Consider the following 7325-nt stretch of genomic DNA (forward strand, 5'->3'; position numbering starts at 1 on the left):
AATATTTCATACTTTCCACATTTTACAGATTTCCGACAACCCTGTGGCTCTCTAGGTTAATACTCTAATGGTAGAAGAGAGAAAATGAAAACCTAAAGAATTCTAGTGATTTCCTAAATGTCAAAAATTCATTAATTCAAAACATTTGATGCCTTCTTAGAACTAATCATACAAAGTAATGAAATAATGTTAAAAGCTACTACTGTAAACTGAGAACCTCCTATCTATCAGGTACTAAGTTAAGGGACTGGGACAGAATTTGAAAGTAGCTCTTGACTTTGAATAGTCAGTAACTGATCTAGGTCCTGGAGAAACAGATTTGAACAGCATACAGTCTCCTTTCTCAGGAGGCTCACAGCCTGGTGAGGACAGACAATTAAATCAGCAGTATGCTAATATTTTCATCAAGAGTGCAAAGAGGAGGTGCACAGTGGCTCACACCTGTAATCCCAGCACTTTGGGAGGCCAAGGTTGGCAGATCGCCTGAGGTCAGGAGTTTGAGACCAGCCTGGTCAACAGGGTGAAACCCCCTCTGTACTAAAAATACAAAAATTAGCTGGGCATGGTGGCACGCACCTGTAATCCCAGCTACTTGGGAAACTGAGGCATGAGAATTGCTTGAACCTGGGAGGCGGAGGTTGCAGTGAGGCAAGATTGCGCCACTGCACTCCAGCATGGGCAACAGAGCGAGACTCTGTCTCAAAAAAAAAAAAAAAATGTTGAAAAAGAAAGAGTACAAAGAGTTCACATTTATATACTTTTTTGTGGAAGACACTTTACCAACATTTTTACTATTGTAGGTTTATCATCACTTGGTGGCTTTATGAAGATCCTTACTGTGAGTTACCCCCTTGCCCCAGTCCTGCCCAGGTATATATAAGCCTTGAAGATTTTTACCAGACAGTCCCAGCTATGTTCTCAAGCCTAGAAAAACACAAAGAATTCCATTCACACTGATGGGTAAGATTTAGAATGAGCCCTATTGCCCCAGACCTAGAATGTGTGGTTGCACTTGCTCTTTAGTCCACTTCGTTGGCAGAGGCCCCACCCAGCTAGCTCTGCCAATTTCTGCCTTGGGGCCAGACCGTCTCCTGCCACAGTGAGCGTAAATTCAATCTGAAGAAGCGCACCACCTCGAAACCAAGACACTGGCCAGTACAATTAAAGCCCAAAATTCTATTGTCATACTTGCCCATGATGGTAAGAATTATGGAGAAAAATGAAGCAGGAAAGAAGAGGATGTGCTTGTGGAAGGAAGAAGGGGTATTACAATTTAAAATCAGGTGGTCAACAGGGCCTCACTGCCATTGAGCAAGCCCCCAAAGGCCCTGAAGGACGTAGATGAGCTGTGCAGTCATCTGGGAGGAAAGCAGGGGTGTCTGGTGAGAGATGAGCCCTGTGGGTCTGAGGAGGAGCAGCAAGGCCTGTGTGTCTCAGGCTGAGTGAGTGAGAGGAGAGGTTATCGGGGAAGGGACTGGGAGTGGGATAAGGCATGATACAGAGTTTAGGATCTCATAAGTCTTTGTGATAACTTACATTTAAATGGACTATTCTGGCTGGGCGCGGCGGCTCAAACCTGTAATCCTAGCACTTTGGGAGGCCAGGCAGGCAAATCATTTGAGGTGGGGCGTTCGAGACAGACCTGGCCAACATGGCGAAACCCTGTCTCTACTTAAAAATATAAAAATTAGCCAGGCATGGTGGTGCATGCCTGTAATCCCAGCTACTCAGGAGGCTGAGGCAGGAGAATCACTTGAACCTGGGAGGCGGAGGCTGCAGTGAGCTGAGATAGAGCCACTGCACACCAGCCTGAGCAACAATGAGACCCCATCTCAAAAAAAGCAAAAGACTATTCTGATAGCAATACATTGAACAGAATACAATACAAATTACTGTCAAAATAGATTTTACAGTAGACAAGTCACTATACTAGAAAAGGACTGGCCATGGAGGTCTAATGAACCAAGGTTTAAATTCCTTCCACTTCTACCTTGTACTAGATGGATGTGCTCAAGCAACTGACTTAACCTCTCCGTTTCTTTGTCAGTAACCTGGGATTATTGTACATCTCACTAGGCTGTTGTGAGAACCAAATGAGAAAATGCACATAAAGGATGGCAGTAGTTAATAAATGCTTCCATCGTCACTATGAATAAGAAGTTAAACACGTTTTCTTTTAAACTCATAAACCCAGTCAGCCTTTGGGCTTTCAAAGCTATGGTTTAAGCAAACAAGTAACTCCACTACCTAATGGTCTGATGGATTTAGAATGCTGTTTGAGAGAAAACAAAAAATGTTTCATTTGAGACATGTTTCAGTATAATCGAATTTAGAAACATATTTACAGACAAATATCTTGGAAGCTTTAAACACAGTTGTGTAGGGTGTCTTTTTTTTTTCCTTCTTCTTTAAACAAGCTCCAGAAAGAAGTCTCATAAAAACTTAAGTATAATGCATCTGGCTATAGACAGTGTACTTCTGAAATGATTTATCTTTAAAAGAGAACAATGTGTGCCTTTGAAGAATTGCAAATTAATGAAGACCTTTGCCAATTCACTGTAAAAAGCCATGTTTTAACAATCTATCTTTATACATAAATCTTGCACTACAATTTCTTTTTCCTTTTTTATTGAGACAGAGTCTTGCTCTGTTACCCAGGTTGGAGTGCAGTGGTGCAATCTTGGCTCACTGCAATCTCTGCCTCCAGGGCGGAGGCAGCCAAGTGATTCTCCTGCCTCAGTCTCCTGAGTAGCTGGGACCACAGGCTCACACTACCACTCCCAGATAATTTTGTTGTTGTTGTTGTCTGAGACCGAGTTTCACTCTTGTTGCCCAGGCTGGAGTGCAATGGCGCGATCTTGGCTCAACACAACCTCTGCCTCCTGAGTTGAAGCAACTCTCCTGCCTCAGCCTCCCGAGTAGCTGGGATTACGGGCATGTGCCACCATGCCCGGCTAATTTTGTATTTTTAGGATAGACGGGTTTTACCATGTCGGTCAGGCTGGTCTTGAACTCCCGACCTGAGGTGATCCTCCCACCTTGGGCTCCCAAAGTGCTGGGATTACAGGCGTGAGCCACTGCGCCCAGCCTAGAATTTCTTTAAACTCTTACTCTTTAAAAAATTAGAAAACAAATTATACTAGAAGAATCCTCATGAAAACTTAAAGACAACTTCAAATCTCAAGGTGAACTAATTAAAAGAATAATTTTTTTTACCGTGCCTCCATAATAAAAGTAGTTCCTATCAGTTTTGTTTGAAATTTTGAAGACAAACAGTATATCATATCCCAATTAGCCCTTGCCACTGCACAAATCATAAGCTCCTATGGTATTCTCTCCTTCCCCATAATCTGATTCCTGTGGTGTTCTCCACCACAAATCCTGCCACCAGCCTTGCTGACTTCACTATCTAGGTGACACTCTCGGATGATAACAGCTAGTATTTTTTTGTGTGTTTATGATGTGCCAGGCACTGTTCTTTTTTTTTTTATTATTATTGTACTTTAGGTTCTGGGGTACACGTGCAGATCAAGCAGGACTGTTGCATAGGTATATACATGGCAAGGTGGATTGCTACCTTCATCCCCCCATTACCTATATCTGGTATTTCTCCCCTGGTTATCCCTCCCCATCCTCCCCACCCCCCATTGACCCTCCCCTAGCCCCCCACAAACTGACTGCAGTATGTGATGCTCCCCTCCCTGTGTTCACATGTTCTAATTGTTCAACACCCGCCTATGAGTGATAACATGTGGTGTTTGGTTTTCTGTTCTTGTGTCAGTTTGCTGAGAATGATGGTTTCCAGGTTCATCTATGTCCCTATGAAGGACATGAACTCATCATTTTTTATGGCTGCATACTATTCCATGGTGTATATGTGCCACATTTTCCCTGTCCAGTCTATCATTGATGGGCATTTGGGTTGGTTCCAAGTCTTTGCTATTGTAAACAGTGCCACAATGAACATACATGTGCATGTGTCCTTATAATAGAACAATTTATAATTCTTTGGGTATATACTCAGTAATGGGATTGCTGGGTCAAATGGAATTTCTATTTCTAGGTCCTTGAGGAATCACCACACTGTCTTCCACAATGGTTACACTAATTTGCATGCCCACCAACAGTGTAAAAGTGTTCCTATTTCTCCACATACTCTCCAGCATCTGTTGTCTCCAGATTTTTTAATGATTGCCATTCTAACTGGTGTGTAATGGTATCTCAATGTGGTTTTGATTTGCATTTCTCTAATGACCAATGATGATGAGCATTTCTGTTTGTTGGCCTCATATGTGTCATCTTTTGTAAAGTGTCTGTTCATATCCTTTGCCCACTTTTGAATGGGTTTGTTTGGTTTTTTTTTCTTGTAAATCTGTTTTAGTTCTTTGTAGATTCTGAATATTAGCCCTTTGTCAGATGGGTAGATTGCAAAAGTTATTTCCCATTCTGTTGGTTGCTGGTTCACTCTAATGATTGTTTTCTTTGCTGTATAGAAGCTCTGGAGTTTAAATAGATCCCATTTGTCTATTTTGGCTTTTGTTGCCATTGCTTTTGGTGTTTTAGTCATGAAGTCCTTGCCTATTCTTATGTCCTGAATGGTTTTACCTAGATTTTCTTCTAGGGTTTTTATGGTGTTAGGTCTTATGTTTAGATCTTTAATCCACCTGGAGTTAATTTTAGTGTAAGGTGTCAGGAAGGGGTCCAGTTTCTGCTTTCTGCACATGGCTAGCCAGTTTTCCCAACACCATTTATTAAACAGGGGATCCTTTTCCCATTGCTTGTTTTTCTTAGGTTTGTCAAAGATCAGATGATTGTAAATGTGTGGTGTTGCTTCTGAGGCCTCTGTTCTGTTCCACTGGTCTATGTCTCTGTTTTGGTACCAGTACCATGCTCTTTTAATTACTGTAGCCTTGTAGTATAGTTTGAAGTCAGGCAGCATGATGCCTCCAGCTTTGTTCTTTTTGCTTTGGATTGTTTTCACTATGCAGGCTCTCTTTTGGTTCCATATGAAGTTTCCAGTTCTGTGAAGAAGGTCATTGGTAGCTTGATGGGGACAGGATTTAATCTATAAATTATTTTGGGCAGTATGGCCATTTTCACGATGTTGATTCTTCCCAACCAAGAGCATGGAATGTTTTTCCATCTGTTTGTGTCCTCTCTTATTTCATTGAGCAGTGGTTTGTGGTTCTCCTTCAAGAGGTCCTTTACATCCTTTGTTAGTTGTATTCCTAGGTATTTTATTCTCTTTGTAGCAATTGTGAATGGGAGCTCACTTTTGATTTGGCTGTTTGTCTGTTATTGGTGTATAGAAATGCTTGTGGTTTCTGCACATTGATTTTGTATCCTGAAACTTTGCTGAAGTTGCTTATCAGTTTCAGATTTTGAGCTGAGATGATGGAGTCTTCTAAATATACAATCATGTTGTCTGCAACTAGAGACAATTTGGCTTCCTGTTTTCCTAATTGAATACCCTTTATTTCTTTTTCTTGCCTGATTGCTCTGGCTAGAACTTCCAATACTATATTGAATAGGAGTGGTGAGAGAAGGCATCCTTGTCTTGTGCCAGATTTCAAAGGGAATGCTTCCAGTTTTTGCCCATTCAGTATGATAATGGCTGTGGGTTTGTCGTAAATAGCTTTTATTATTTTGTGATACATTCCATCAGTACCTAGTTTATTGAAGGTTTTTAGCATAAACAGCTGTAGAATTATGTTGAAGGCCTTCTCTGCATCTATTGAGATGATCATGTGGTTTTTGTCTTTGGTTCTGTTTATATCATGGATTACATTTATAGACTTGTGTATGTTGAACCAGACTTGCATCCCTGGGATGAAGCCTACTTGATCACGATGAATAAGCTTTTTGATTTGCTGTTGCATTCTGTTTGCCAGTATTTTATTGAAGATTTTTGTGTCGATGTTCATCATGTATATGGGCCCGACGTTTCCGTTTTTTGTTGCGTCTCTGCCCAGTTTTGGTATTAGGGTGATGTTGGTCTCATAAAATAAGTTGGGGAGGATTCCCTCTTTTTGTATGTTTGGAATAGTTTCAGAAGGAATGGTAACAGTTCTTTGTATGTCTGGGAGAATTCCGCTGTAAACCCGTCTGGTTCTGAACTTTTTTTAGATGGTAGGCTATTAATTGCTGCCTCAACTTCAGCCCTTGTTATTGGTCTATTCAGGGTTTTGACTTCTTCCTGGTTTAGACTTGGGAGAGTGCAAGTGTCCTGGAATTTATCCATTTCTTCCAGATTTACTGATTTGTGTGCATAGAGTTGTTTGTAGTGATCTCTGATGGTAGTTTGTATGTCTGTGGAATCGATGGTAATGTCACCTTTATCATTTTTTATTGCATCTATTTGATTCTTCTCTCTTTTCTTTTTTATTAGTCTGGCTAGAAGTCTATCTATTTTGTTGAACTTTTCAAAAAACCAGCTCCTGGATTTGTTGATTTTTTGAAGGGTTTTTTTTTTGTCTCTATCTCCTTCAGTTCTGCTCTTAGTTATTTCTTGTCTTCTGCTAGCTTTTGAGTTTTTTTGATCTTGCTCCTCTACCTCTTTCAATTTTGACGATAGGGCATCGATTTTAGATCTTTCCTTACTTCTCATGTGGGCATTTATTGCTATGAATTTCCCTCTAGACACTGCTTTAAATGTGTCCCAGAGATTCTGGTATGTTGTGTCTTTGTTCTCGTTGGTTTTGAAGTACATTTTTATTTCTGCCTTCATTTCATTGTTTAACCAGTCGACATTCAGGAGCCAGTTGTTTGTTTTCCATGAAGTTGTATGGTTTTCAGTTAGTTTCTTAATCCTGAGTTCTAATTTGATTGCACTGTGGTCTGAGAGACTGTTTGTTATGATTTCCGTTCTTTTACATTTGCTGAGGAGTGATTTACTTCCAATTATGTGGTCAATTTTAGAGTAAGTGCGATGTGGTGCTTAGAAGAATGTATATTCTGTGGATTTGGGGTTGAGAGTTCTTTAAATGTCTATTAAGTTTGCTTGGCCCAGATCTGCATTCAAGTCCTGGATTTCCTTGTTGATTTTCTGTCTCGTTGATCTGTCTAATATTGACAGTGGAGTGTTAAAGTCTCCCAGGATTATTATGCGGGAGTCTAAGTCGCTTTGTAGGTAATTAAGGACTTCCTTTATGTATCTGGGTGCTCCTGTATTGGGTGCATATATATTTAGAATGGTTAGCTCTTCTTGTTGTATTGATCCTTTTACCATTATGTAATGCCCTTCTTTGTCTCTTTTGATTTTTGTTGGTTTAAATTTCGTTTTATCAGAGACTAGGATTGCCACCCCGTTCTTTTTTTTTTTTTTG

General features: G+C 40.4%; 1 protein-coding gene across 2 annotated transcripts in view; it reads right to left on the minus strand.

Annotated features, from left to right (window-relative positions):
* Positions 1 to 7325, minus strand: part of PLEKHH2 (pleckstrin homology, MyTH4 and FERM domain containing H2) — a 141985-nt gene that overhangs the window by 49448 nt on the left and 85212 nt on the right. The window lies entirely within an intron of this gene.

Source organism: Cebus imitator, unplaced genomic scaffold, assembly GCF_001604975.1.
Source record: "Cebus imitator isolate Cc_AM_T3 unplaced genomic scaffold, Cebus_imitator-1.0 Scaffold172, whole genome shotgun sequence".
Taxonomy (NCBI): domain Eukaryota; kingdom Metazoa; phylum Chordata; class Mammalia; order Primates; family Cebidae; genus Cebus; species Cebus imitator.